The 14,699-nt window shown below is 37.9% G+C and overlaps 2 protein-coding genes across 2 annotated transcripts in view; one reads left to right on the plus strand and one right to left on the minus strand.

Annotated features, from left to right (window-relative positions):
* The window catches only part of LOC150087809 (dipeptidyl peptidase 2-like), a 267,578-nt gene that overhangs the window by 65,290 nt on the left and 187,589 nt on the right, over nucleotides 1–14,699 (plus strand). The window lies entirely within an intron of this gene.
* The window catches only part of DopEcR (G-protein coupled receptor DopEcR), a 128,344-nt gene continuing 116,616 nt past the window's right edge, over nucleotides 2,972–14,699 (minus strand). Inside the window, exon 3 of the mRNA XM_090370437.1 lies at nucleotides 2,972–3,317. The gene's annotated coding sequence lies outside the window, so the exon portion shown is untranslated. The remainder of the gene's footprint in view (nucleotides 3,318–14,699) is intronic.

The raw sequence follows: 14,699 nt of genomic DNA on the forward strand, positions 1-14,699 counted from the left end.
ATCAAGTCCAAGAGGTCAGGAAAGCTGACTTAAAAGTGCCCCCATACTAGATTGATTTATCCCACCTATTTCACAAAGGGTAGTCAGAAAGTTCTGAGAACGGAGTATAAAGGACGTAGTTACGAAATTGTATGTGTGTATATATATATATATATTTGTAAAATAATAAGAGGAGTTTACCTCAATATAGTACGTAGAACACTTCCGTATGATACTCTCCAGAAATTAAAACGAAAAAATCGAAAACTTACATTAGAGTAAAAAATAAATAATTAAAAATCAATTTAACACAATTAAAAATCGATTTAATGCAATTAAAAATTAAAAAGAATGTAACGAAAATATTCAAAACGATTTTCTTTCCTGAAGCTGACAACGCTTTTCGACCGTATGTCGTGATCACAGGAATGAAAATTACCGAATAGGGTTCAACCTGAAACTTATTATTATTATTATTATTATTATTAGCCATATGGTGCAAGGAAGCCTGAGGCTTATGCTGCACCAGGCAAAAAAAAAAAAAAAAAAAAAATTCCCTATTACCCTGAGAGAGAGAGAGAGAGAGAGAGAGAGAGAGAGAGAGAGAGAGAGAGAGAGAAAAGAAAGGAATCACCAAGAAAGAGAAGAATGATGATATCCAGCTCAGGACCCTGGGTGTGCCAAGCCCATACTCACCAGATGTGAGCCCCTAATAGTGATTATTTATTTTCGCGCATGCACGTAAAGGTCCACGCATCGGAGATCAAATATGGCCGCCGAACATTAACAGAATTCTCGTGTAATTTAATTTCTACGGTTTCTGCAATTAATAGTCGCGTATAATTACGTTGAACATTAAGTATTTTGGCCTCGTTAAATTAAAAAAGTATGTTTTTCGTTAATGACATGAAAGGCTAATTCTGACGCTGCTGAACGAGAAACACGAACTGAGGCTTCATGTTGATTTACACGAATATTCAGAGAAAATCGAGTCGAACCTTGGTAAGACGAGTCGCAATCACCGCAAGAAATTTATATCAGATCATTAATTTGTGTTGCGAACGCGAAAGAACCGAGCGATTGTTCAGTATAGTGTGTAATTTCCGTATTGGCCTGGCCACAATTTTAAATTCGATATCTTTAAAGAATCTATTAAGCTGTTTGTGCCACTGTTCAACATATGGGACAGAAATAAAGTATTTTTTGATATTACTATTGTTGGTTGGTGTAGTATTTTGTATCCTATCCTGTACCCTAATTCGGTTTATTGTGGCAAGAGGATAACCCCTGTTTAAGAACTTGCTAGTTAATATTTGTGTTTCTGAGCCCAAAGCAGATTCCGTCGTTGAATATTTATAGGCATTTAGAAATTAATTAAAGATAATCGATCTTTTGTAGGTGAACGGGTGATAGCTATTATAATGTAGAAGTATACCGGTGTTTGTAGGTTTTCGATAGATGCTAAATTGGATTTTATTCGAGTCCCGAGTAAGCGTGAAATTTAGAAAGTTTAATGACTTTGTATCCGTATCCTCCCTTTCCAATGTAAATTTGAATCTAGAATGAATATTATTAAACGAATGTAAAATGTCTTGGATAGTACTACTATCAGTAATAACTAGAACATCGTCTAAATACCTCCCATAGTATGTGATACGAGGTCGAAAAATAAAATATAATGCCGATTATATGAAATTTAGTGGCACCTCCCTTGTAAGGTAGTAGTTCCGAGAGACGTGAAATATCGCCAAAAAGGGGACTAAACAAACTACTAAAATAAAACAAAGTAACAAAATAATAGACTGACCATTATGCCCCATATCGGCAGAGGACCACGAGTCCAATAATGGTCATGGAATCGCTGCATTTCAATCGCTAAACAGATCGTCGCAAAGGCGAACCGATCGAAGGACCGAACCACCCCTCCATCATCCGATCGATATATATATATATTTATGTTTTATTTTTAAATGTGTTCACACCGAAGTTCAATAAACTTATCGTATGTAATCTGAAGAGAGTTCAATCCTCCAAAAAAAAATTATTCTTCAGGTTGGGTCAAGCCAAGTTTCCACAACTGCTTTTAGCTTTTCATCATCTTTAAAATGAGTTCTAGGAAGATGAGACCTGTGGTTCTGAACAAATAATAGCCACTTGAGGCTAGAACCGGGTTGTACAGGGGGGGGGGGGCTTATCCCGCGCAACGCGAGCTTTGTGCACCGGTGCATTGCGATGAAGAAGTAAAACCCCATGAATCAACTTTCCTTTTTTTTTTTTTTTTTTTTTTTCCCAAATTGCATACTGTATCATCGGCAGTAATGTTGGCATAATATTTCCCTCTCGTTTTCTGTTCCTCTTTGAACTCTGACGACCGTCTTGCTGCAGTAGCATAATTGGGTGATACTTCCCCCAAACACTAGTCATTCTTCCTTGTATTTGCTGGGTATTCATTCTTATTCCACCTACCAGCATAAAAATAAAAAATTTCAGAAACGGCATAAGACATTTACATACCATTTAATTAGTGTTATTTCATAAGACATTAAGCTATCAAAATAACCTATTCTGTAATTTATTAATACTTTTATAACACTGTAAGCAAATTTTAATTGCCCCTCCTACCTATTATCAGAGCCAAAAACCCAACTTTCTTGCAAGAAAATTTGGATCGAATGTTGTGTAGTGGCTACACGCTCCTTATTTTCAAGACGTTGCAGAAAGCGACTACAAAATGCGATCATGAATGTGATCGCATTTTGAAAAAAGTGCGTTATATTACAAGGAGACCAGGAGACAGGAGTGAAGTCAACATGAGATAATAACTCCTATGCTAGGCTAGAAACTTATCAAACAACCCTAGTAGAAATAACCGGCGACCAATCCCTTACAGTGGGTTGAAATAATTATTACTTATGTCATAAACTAAAACACAACACATTTCTTCATCAGATTTTATTACATATAATCTACGTCTAATTTGTTAAGCCACATACACAGTACAACTATTCAAATTTTTGCTTACAAAACAAATGGTTTCTCCTTTTGTAACAAAAAAGCATTTACTGTTTAGAATATTAAGTCACTCGCCTGCAGTGCCGATTGTGTCTTTGTGCTTTCTCTTGATACCACTCGTTGCTCGTGGATGTTTTGTATAGATGGCATCATCTATCCTCATTCCTCCGTGCTGTTATTAGTGTCATTAGATAAATATTGTATTTCAGCCATCCTGTTAGTGCTATGCCCACGTACAAGTGACAGCTGGAATTTGCGTATGGCGTTTGGAAACGAATCAGTGAAAGCAGTAGCATCATCTGTATTTTTCCTCTTGTGTATTTTACCTGAAACAAAAAAAAAAAAAAAAGACACATGCAACATTATATGCTTAGCAAATAATAAAAGAATAATAGCGATATTCAAAATGTCGATACAATAATGGAGAATAGTAGTTATTATTTTTCTGGTCATCGTATACACTGCTCGTTCTTCAATTTTCCCCCATGAAGAATGGGCAGATTTTTCTGAAAATTTGGATGCATACGGTAATTGTGACGTATATGGACATAAAAGATTATTATATCAAGCTGATCGGTGCAGTAGAACGTTTAATAACGGGTGTGTTAACAACAGCTGGTCGTTAACGGTGAGCGAATTACCTTCTAACAGTGTAGTGGTTTTAATGTTATGTACAACTGACGGATTTTGAATGGGATTGGCTGTTCTCGGACACATCGCTAGGATCCTGGTGTCATCAAAAGAATGTCAGGACGATAGTAGGATCGACAGATCCGTCGACTTTGAGATAGAACGTAAAAATTGGTCTTCGAATGGTTTAAACGTCTTGCTATTAACAGGCCATCGATAATAACATGAGGTGAATGGCTTTTGTAGCGATGGCTTCTCAAGCCATAATTCCAGGCGTTGGCCCTGTATACATCTTCTGATACAGGCTGGATTATCTCTATCCCTGGTTTGTCTCCAGACGCAATGCAGCCGTAACCGAATTCCACACAGAAACGTGATTCGTCACTAAAGATGACACGATTCCATTTTTGTATCCAAGTAGCTCTTTCCTACACCACTGCGACGATGGAACGTCGTTAGAGGCAGACGATGCAACGAACGATGAAAAAGCAAACCATCTCTCACCGTCGTCTGCTAATCGTGCTCCGCGACACAGGCAGATATGACGTTATGTTGTTGGAAATCTGAAAAATTGTAACATCTGTTTACTCTCACTAGTGGACATATCTCTGTCCTCCAGTTCTGACGTTCTTATGCCACCATCTTTCAGGGGACGACTTCGAATAAGCCTTCCGTACCCATTGTCACCAGCATTATCGAACCGTTGGGAATCACGACCTGCACGAACGGCGATTTGCCATGTTGACTATCATTTGGTTGATACGACCACTTCAAAGTTCGTTAGCTGTACATAACGTCGCCTTATGTGTCTTAGGCGCCTCCGTAGCCAGGTGGGAAGGAGCAGCAGTGCGTAGCACACGCTTCTTGATTAGACCGGGGTTCGAGCCTGTCACCGCCTCCGTAGCCGAGTGGGCAGGAGCGGGAGTGCAGTAGCACACGCTCTTTGAGTAGACCGGGGTTCAAGCCCCTGACTGCTGAATACGGTCGATCTGCCAACCCGCACTGGACCAGCGTGGCAGATTATGGTCCATTTCCCTCAGCATGAATTGTTGAGGAGGCTTCCATCCTGCAGTGGGTTGATAATGGCTGCACTTTACTTTTTACTTTTACCACCAAATACGGAGGATGCGGAAAGGTCATTCAGGGAATGACCACCGCATATCCCGGAGCAATATGGCCTTAGTTGCTAATGCTCCTAAAAACCAAATAACAAAGTTATGTGTCTTAAAGGCATTCAGCATTCTTAAGCCAGGTCTGGACTTAATTGACTTTTTTTTTAACGAAACATAAAAGGATGTTACTTAACACGCGTGAAAAGTGTGCGACTCTTTTCACTTTTCATTAGACCACTGCTCTTTGAAGAGATACGACCCCACAGTTTTTAATACATTTTGTATACTGCTGTTAAATAATTAAAATGGAGCAAAGCAATGAAATAATTTTTAATTTCATTGAACTCTATAAAAGCTGTAGTATTCCATATTCTGGCCATGATTTCGAACTGGATCACAAGCGCGCACTCCGTTCATTCGAATGCTCCCGGTATTGATGCACTTCAACCCTAACCCTCATAATATATCATGAACTCACTGTGCTTTACGATAGAATGTGTGTACATAGCATTAGACGATGATTGATCACCGTTTGTTTGCTTGCTTAACGTTCGCATACTTTTTTTAGCACCTTCAGATTCCTACATCAGAGCGGTTGGACATTCCACTGCGTGAATTAGAGTTAATACGCGCAACTCTAAATGCTAATCTTTTACGTAGATAAACGTCATAGTTATGCATGAAATTTCCAGGTAAATGCTTCCATTCTTTCTAGGTGGGGCAATTTCAGTGACGAGCTTGTGCAAGTGGACAATCAGTCACTTTACCCAGAAGTAAATTTTCTAAACCAGTTTGAACAATTCTTGTCATAAATAACTTCACGTAAATGTATTAATATCGATTTAGTAATGTGGGCGTGAAAATTGCCTTCAAGATTAAAATTATGCAAATTATTTGTCTGTAAACTGAAAATGTGTGCCAGTAGCGAAACTACAAATTCTGGGTCTCCCCTTTCCTCCATGTGATACGCGAACAGGCACCCTATTGTCTTTAACAACCAATTCAAACCATCACCGCCTTACTGTGACGAACCTCATGTTGTAGTAGTTTCACCACTACATATGGCCCACCTTATATTTCAAAGTTTTCGGACACCTTTCTGGTGTTGAATAATGCAAGCCTGGTATATGACGGCTAGAATAGATATAAGAAGTGTGCAAGAAACTCAGAACTGAGAGCTACTGTATTCTTTCTTTGCAAGTATTGATAACTAGACTGATATCAGGGCTTGAAAACGAAAGTGAAGTGATAAACATAGAATTTTCTTGGACTAAGGATCCTGGTGTCATCGTATACACCATAGAAGTCCCCTTCGTGGTTAGCACAATGAGTATGATCACCTTTCTTCCCAAGCCTTTCAGGTTTGAATCCGAATCAAGCCTTTTCTGTGATTCGAACCTAAATCAAATTCAGGTGAGAGTTCCACGGTTCTCTTCTACAGAAATTCGTTTTTCATCCAGAAAACTGGACATAAAACCCTAGTTTCTGTAAGAGAAAACAGTGGACTTGACACACACATGGTCACCATGATGATAGAGAAATGCTACTTGGTGACTGTTTTACTGGTCAGTCTAACGGTTGTGAGGTTAAATTGCCAACTGTCTGTTTTACGACCGCTGTAGGCTGTGGCTTGCAAGAATTGGCGCAACTTTCGGCAAAGTATAGTACGATAGACTCTTTTTACTGACACTAAACTGTCGACAGCATTAGAAACGAATCTTATCTGTTGAAGGAATGTGACAAAAAATGATAGCCCAACCAATCTGGCTTTCGTTAGGATAGATCGAAAATTGACGTTATTTGGAGAACATTTCGTACTTAGTAACTTATTCAACATGGATCAGCAAACTTTATCCTTTCATTAATTTTTCTACTTTATTCATCTACTTAAATGATTTATAATTAATTTAACATACATATAAAAGTTAATCATGTAAAGAAATTTAACAACTTTTAATTTTCGCAGATTTTGATTATTAATGGCCTCCCAATTTAGCATGAAGATGATTGATATTGGCTGCTTTGGGAAATTAGCATTATATGAATTTAATGCAAACAAGCAAGGTAAGCCAGTATTTTCACTTCATCACGTGACTCGACTGTACTGCGTAATGACTGTTTCTTACACCTTTTTTTTTTGTTTGCTGTTATCCCCCCCTCCCTCTAGGTGTCGACCCACATTTTCACAGTGGCGCCTAGATCGTGGAACTGATTTGTTGGGCCTTGTACATATCATCTAATGCCTTATGGCCTTAGCCTCCTTGGGACTTCATACGCGCAAACAAACAAAATGTATTTCTCTTTGCTTAGTAAGCTGGACAAACTTGTCTTGAGGGATAGTTCCAAAAATCTCTTATATTATTAAGAAAATCGAGAGTAATATTTTGTGCTAATGTGAAATGTCTACTTAAGACTTGGTAAAATTTTACTGCAACCATTTGGCATCTGATAGTGAACTATTAGAAGCTCATTACTACAGTTTCGCTACAACGATGTGCATTGAAATATGTCATTAGAATCGCATTTTATGCTTGTAATGCATTTTATCCATTCATTAAACCGGATATGAACATAACTTGACTGCAAGCATCATTACTAAAAATTCTTTTAGAAATATTCAGTTTGAAAAGTTGTTCTTTTATCTTTTATCCATTTATCTATTTTGAAAGAAAGATCTCTCTTTCTCTCTCTGTTAGATAAATATTACTTGAGACTGTACAACTATTATTTATGCAAAAGATGAAATACAATATTTGTTGATTTTACACTGTAATCTAACCTTCACTATGCAAGTCAAAAGTATCCCGATACCCCGGGAAATTGGTTAAAATGGACCATCTACTGGTCATAAATAGGTGTAAGACCAACTGCGTTCAGCTTAGCTACTTCTAACGGACGCTATCTTAGAATGCCGTATAATAATCAATTTATTTGTACCATCGATCAGAATTGCGTCACCTTAGTTCAATGGTGGCAAAGTAATCACCAAATGGAAACGTCATGGTGCTACTATAGATATGAAAGTTTCGGCTGAACCGCAGAAATTGTTGAAAAGAGACCAGAGTGCTCAGAAGATTGGTACACAAATTCCAGTCCTCATGGAATACTGCCAACCAGGCATTCAGGGAGGCTGCAGCAACTAATATTAGTACAAGGACAATACGAAGGTAGGTGCATAGCGTTGGATTTTGCGGAAGAGCTGCTCTTGCACACAAACCAAACATCGCAGCACACAGTTCACAGCATTGACTTGCCTGGTATGCAACCCACTGTAATTAGTCTATGAACATTTCGAATATTGGAAACTGTTATGGGGTGACAAATCACGAGACACGATTTTCTAAACTAGTGGCCGTCTTTGAGCTTGAAGTATACAAGGGTGTGATGTCCGAACTATCATTTGGTGCAGGTATTGTTTGCTTATAGGGTTGTTTCTCGTAGTTTGGGCTTGGAACGCAATGCCATGCAGTACATTAACATGCTGGATAATTCCACTCAGTGTTATTGGCAACACTATGGGATTCTTTTGTGTTTTAGCACGGCAGTGTATACCATTGCGCACGGTGCGTTGCGACATAGTGTAGTAACTCGTTCTGAATCAAAAAACGCCCACGTGTTACATGCCCATCTCTTCAAACTAAGTCATCACAACGTGTAGTGATTTGGTTTGAAGACATGGGCATGCAAAATCTTTACTGGCCTGAACAGAGCGCCCTTTGAACATCATTGTGATGAGCTTGATCATAGTCATCGAGCCAGCCCAATGATTAGTTCAATTTACCGCTGTTGAGAGAGCTATGAGACTAAGATACTGCCTTCCAGTAATCAAAAAATCGGTTTGGAGTGTACCGACAATGACACAGTGTGTAATTAAGGCCAAAGGTGAGTGCCAACATATTATGCGAGATTTCTTTTCTTCTTTTCCTTGGTCGGATTATTGTTTCAAAATTTCTGATGTCAACATTTGCTCAGATCGTGTCAGTGAAATTATTCTCGTAGGAATGGAATCCATTATTCCACACTCCATGTTAAAATTTCGTCCTTTATCTAAACCTTGGTTTTCCAATAAATGTGCTAAGGCTGTTCAAGAGAAGAATGTTGTATATCGTAATTCGTTTGTTTCCAATTCTTCCGTTTCATTTTCTGCCTACGCCAAAGCTCGGAACAATTGTAAAGCGGTTATTAATCAGTCCAAACTAGATTTTGAACAGGCAAAGTGTAGAAAACTTGCTTCTTGCCTTAACGGTAGCCGAGCATTCTGTTCTCTTGCCAAAGCTATTGGCTGCAACTTTTGCCCATCTCTGCTCCCACCTCTGTCAAAACCAGATGGTTCTATTGTCACTTCAGCCAAGGATAAAGCTGACCCGCTAGCGTCCCATTTTCCTTCCAACTCGCGTATTAATGATCTTGGTAAAACACCTTCCGTCAAAAGGATGTCAGAAGGATTTGGATGAATCTTGATGCTAAGAAAGCTCCAGGTCCTGATGGTATTTCTCCACTTGTTCTCAAAATCTGTGCTCCTGAACTTACTCCTGTTCTTTGCCGCTTTTTTTCATTTTCTTATTCCAAAGGTGTTTTTCCTTCTGCTTGAAAATTTGCTCATATCCAACCAGTTCCTAAAAAGGGTGACAAATTTCTCCCATTGCAATTATTTCTACACTTTCTAAAGTAATGGAGAAATCAATTAACCGCCAACTCTTAAACCACTTAGAAACTTTCCGTCTGATCAACGATCGCCGGTATGGATTTCGTCATTGTCGATCCACTGGTGATATTTTGGCTTATGTTACCCATTTATGGATGCAAGCAGTTGCTCTTGACATCTCAAAGGCTTTCGATCGTTGTTTGGCACAAAAGCTCTTCTAAACAAGCTTCCATCTTATGGTTTGCCAAATGTCTTTTGTGATTGGTTATCCAGTTTTCTCTCTGACCGCTCACTGAGGCTGATGGTAGATGGCTGTCTATCTTCTAACTTCTCCACTAATGCTGGTTTGGTTTCCGCCAGGGTTCAGTTCTTTCCCCCACTCTTTTCCTTTTGTATATTAATGACCTTCCATTGACCGGAAATCCTATCCATAGTTTTGCTGATGATAGCACATTGCATTCCACTTTCCAGTTTGAGAAACCTTGCCCTGTCAATCAGCTTCAACTTCTCGAATATCTGCTACCAATTCCTTAAATGCCGATCTCCAGGTAATTCTCCAGTGGGGCAAAGACAACTTAGTTGATTTCAATCCTTCTAAAACTCAGTCCTGTCTTATATCTCGCAAAAAGGATTCTTCTGCTCCTATGCTTATCTTTGGTGACACTCCGATTTCTAGGCAAAATGATATATCTCTTTTGGGATTACCCTGACTTCTAATCTCTCTTGGCACAAGCACATTACAAATATTGCTTCCTCTGCATCTAAAAAACTTGGTTTTCTCTTTCGCTCTCGGCGTTACTTTTCTTTCAAACAGCTGTTCACTCTGTATAAATCGCAAATCCCGCTTACCTTGGAATATTGTTCCCACAACTTGGGTGGTGTCCCCAAAACCTCTCCCAGGCTTCTATCTTCCATTCAGAAGAGGGCAGTTAGGTTAATTAATGACTCATCTCTAACAGAATCTCTCTGCTCTCTGTCTCATAGACGTACTGTTTCTGCTGCATGCCTTTTCTACAGATACTTCCATGGGCACAGTTCTTCCGAATTGGCTTCTATAATTCCCGTTCTCTCTTTCAAAACAGTCCGAACACGTGCCGCCACCAGTCAACATCCATTTACTGTCGAACTTCAAATTCACAGAACCAACTTTTCATCTTCCTCGTTTATTCATTCAACTGCCGTTTTCTAGAACAATCTTACTTCATACGTATTTCCTGAAAATTACAGCCTACAGGAATTCAAGTCTAATGTCAACAAATATATGTTCTTTCGTCTTCTCAACCTCCAACCAAAGCACTGTACTAAGTACGATAGGTTCTAATACCTCTTGTGGGTGGGGATTTTCATTAAAAAAAAAAAAAAAATCTGCCAAGCGATAGGTTCATCCACTAGCGAGAGGGGTGACAACGTTCCGTTGTCCAAGAACCAGTTATTCATAAATTCTGCCCTTTCAGTGTACTCTGTATCTGTATTAGACATTCATTGCGTATGAATAATCGCTAAATTACACTAATGGCACGAGTGGTTTGTGAATATTTCCATATATGTCAGTATCAACGGCAATATTCTTTATTGTATATTTGCCACATGCCTGGCTAGAATAAACGATTGTTTTCCATCATAGTTGATACATGAATTATACTTGATACAATTCATGTATCATACTTGATACAGAAATCGTATTTGTTGATCATTAATATGGCGCATTGTGAGAGTGGTATTGACAGTGTTCAATTATGAGTTCGTGCAAGGAAAGGGAAGTACAAATGCCATTTATATTATGAAAGATGCATGACCAGTAGATTGCGTCATATCTGTAGACTTTGAAGAGATATACGAAGTGTACTTATCGACCCTATCATAGCCAGACAAGAAGTCGCCTATTGGACACTAAGATGGAAAAAATTCCAGAGAATTTAGCGCACACAAGACAGCCGTGAGTGAGAATTCTAAGGAAGTAGAAAATTCAGGAATTACTGTCAATAAATCATATAAGTTATTAAAATGAACTTCCTACCAAAAATAGTTGTACTTCTTAAACAAATTATGCTGGTTGCTTTGTGCTTCCATCATACAATTCTCATGTCAAGTTACTAAACGTAATTTATATATAATGAGTTGGTGTATTCGCATATGGTACTCACGATATATTACTAAAAGCATTTAGAGCCCTAACGATAAACACGTTTTTTTTTTTTTTTTTTTTTTTTTTTTTCAAACTGTTTGTAGAGGGCAGTGCGGTAGCATCGGAGTCAGAGAATGCGTCTCATTTACAACCAACATGCTACATGAAACAAGTTCAGCAAATTTGAAATTGTACAGGGCGGTTGACCAAGCCAAAGTTCAGAATTCACCGGGGTGACACCATATTTTGACAAAAAAATATCTATGACTGGTTGATGGTGTTACCCAGGAATACAGATCACAAATTTGCCAAAGAATAAACGAGAGGTCCGGAAAGAGCAGTTGCCAATCCACATACCGTATGCAACTTGACTAAGCAACCTGTGCATCAATAGCCGGTCTTTGTTTAAACTGTCATCCACAAAACTTTCATCACGATAGAGTAGTATTGGTGGAAATTGACTTTAGGAGAAATGAAAGGGATGCTCTAGAGCAGGGGGGGGGAATTGGGCACAGGATCTTGTGTTTTCCAGATTGACAGATTCAAACTGTTGGAATATTGATCTTTCTACAAACTACAATTCTACAGATTGTACATAATCTACAGGACATCACACTTTATTGGATGTCACATATTAAATTAAAAATAAAGATAAAAAAATAATTTTTTTTCATCTTTTTGGAATGAACCTTTTCAGTCAGACAATCTTGGAAAGGGGGGAATGACATTCTGACATATGGCGAAAATGGGGGGGTGCATGGGGTAAAAAAGGTTGAGAACCACTGCTCTCGAGTCTAGAGTGACCAATCTCGATATACGCCGTTTTATAGAAGAACTTTAGCGTGTCACCACTCAAAAAAGATGCTCCAAAAAAGACTGCATCATCACAGCTGTGAAGCCTTATGGTTTAGACCATAAATACTTCACAGTTGTTATGATGTATTGATGGCTTTAATGGTATCTTGAAGGAGGAGAGGACAGTATGACATTCTCGATAACGCCTTTCTTCCAACATTGGATACAATTTTATGGCTCAAGACTAAGGATTGAAAGACTTTTCAGAACTTAAGTGGTCGTTTTTATTTACGTATTTCTAGGAAGATAGGCCGAACCCCAGTAATATTAGTATAGGCAGTCACTACAGCGCTGGAACTGGGGGGAAACGGTTTCCACCACCTTTTTTGAATTTCCAGCCCTGTTCAGGATACCTTGTGTTTTCCAACAGAACAACCCTTAACTTCTCCCTTCACAGAGCTCCGTGTTGACGACTTGGTTTAGGAACAATAATGTAGCACTGATTGACTCTCCACTCGGGTTTCTGGTCTGAGCTCAACAGAACCACTATTCTATCGTCGATATGTCTGTTTGATGTACGAAATACCCGAGTTTCTGGGAGAAAAAAAACATGCAATCCTCACCCGAAACCTCAGCCACGAATTTAAAGAAGTGCAAGGGCTCATTCGTGAAGACGAATTTTACTCACCCAGCTAAAAACTTCCGTTGGAAAAATTGTCGCCGATGGAACAAGTATCATCGTCAACAATTGTCATAAATTGATGGAAAGTGTTCGGCAAAGACCAAAGCAGGATCCTCATCCAATGTAATCTCCGAGGTGGTTTTTACCGGTTCGCTATAAATGATGGTTTGAAATTTTAGTAAAACGCTGTTGCTATCACCTTGGTATAGCTATGTTGTGAAGTAATAGAAATCGCTGTATTTAATTGGTTAAATGCGTACACTCTAAATTATCCATTGTAAACAAAAATTGAATTTGGGTAATAATTTTTATGAGCCTCGAGTATGAAATTTTCTTAAAATCATTTCAGCCAAAAAAAAAAAAAAACAAAAAAAAAACGATATTATATTAAAGCCAGATGGACAAATTGATGCACGAAACTGCCGAAAAAGGAACATCAGAGAAATGAAAGTTTAAGAATGTCATTTCACGTTGAAATATAAAGAATTAAGTAAAAGTTAATTATAATTTTCTGCTTTCCAAAATTTGTCATAATGGAATTACTTAAAAAAAAAAAAAAAATACAGTTTTTATTAAGGTACAGAGTTTGATAGAAATAATATGCCATTTAACCGCTGAAAACGTAACGACAGTCACTTTTTAAATCGGATTCTATTTTACCCTTAACCTGTTTTGCTTCATTGTCTGCTGATATTGAAAAAAATGACGTTAGCAATGCCTTGATTTTTTTTTTCTTTTCTTTTTTTTCAACCCTTCAGATGTGTAATGATTATGTGCGGACGTAGATCTAAAAGGCTGTCCAATAAAACTATAGCAACGAAGGGGAAAAAAAGTCACAACAGTCCTCGCTTTCAAGGCCACCGCAGTATCTAATACATATTACCTGTTTATTTTTTATGCTTTAGCGCATCATGTGGTTAATCGATTTTCCCAAAAGAAACTTGCTGATGAAGTTTACTCTCCAACAGACCGATAGAATTGCTTAAAAAAAAAAAAAAAAAAAAAAAAATGCGTCGATGCACTGGAGATGCCCATAGTGAATTCTTTCTTTCTTTGAAAGATGAATCAACACACAAAGATAGAAATAATTCACTCAGGATGTCTGTAGTGAAATTCTTTTTTCCTTTGTGTGTTGAATCATCTTTCATCTGTGTTATTTATGACTTCTTAAAAATTAAGTTATTGAGAAAGAATTCCCTGCAAATATATTCAAACCAGGAGGTCAACCAGAAACAACTCCATAAGATGATTTTCGGCATTTCTGATAATTTGTTCCACGATTTACAGATTTTATTATAATGGATCCCTGCCTCTTATTTTCCACTATGCCCGTTGTGTAGTAGAGGATAGTGCCAGCGTGTCACCTTTTCTCCGAATATATAAAATGCTGATTAAGTGCCAAGTCCATAAATCTATTCAGTGTTTATTTCTGGAGTATACTTCACACGTTTAATAAAACTTTATCAAATAATTAAGACTTATTTTAAAAAGGATACAAGAGTTTGCAGGCACTCAACAAGTGCCCATAAATTACATACGTTCAATCATTATTATCAAAAAATTTCTATCAATTTTCATTGACTTGGTATAATCATGTTATTTCAAAATGCAATATATTCTAACATTTGAAAACTAGAATTTACAATAATGAAATTCGTTTTGTGGTTCGAAAGTGCTTTTGTTGTTTTTGTTCTTATCATATCTGTTTAGGTATCGCCA

The sequence above is a fragment of the Mastigoproctus giganteus genome, chromosome 3 (genome assembly GCF_048544385.1).
Source record: "Mastigoproctus giganteus isolate SK-2022 chromosome 3, ASM4854438v1, whole genome shotgun sequence".
Taxonomy (NCBI): domain Eukaryota; kingdom Metazoa; phylum Arthropoda; class Arachnida; order Uropygi; family Thelyphonidae; genus Mastigoproctus; species Mastigoproctus giganteus.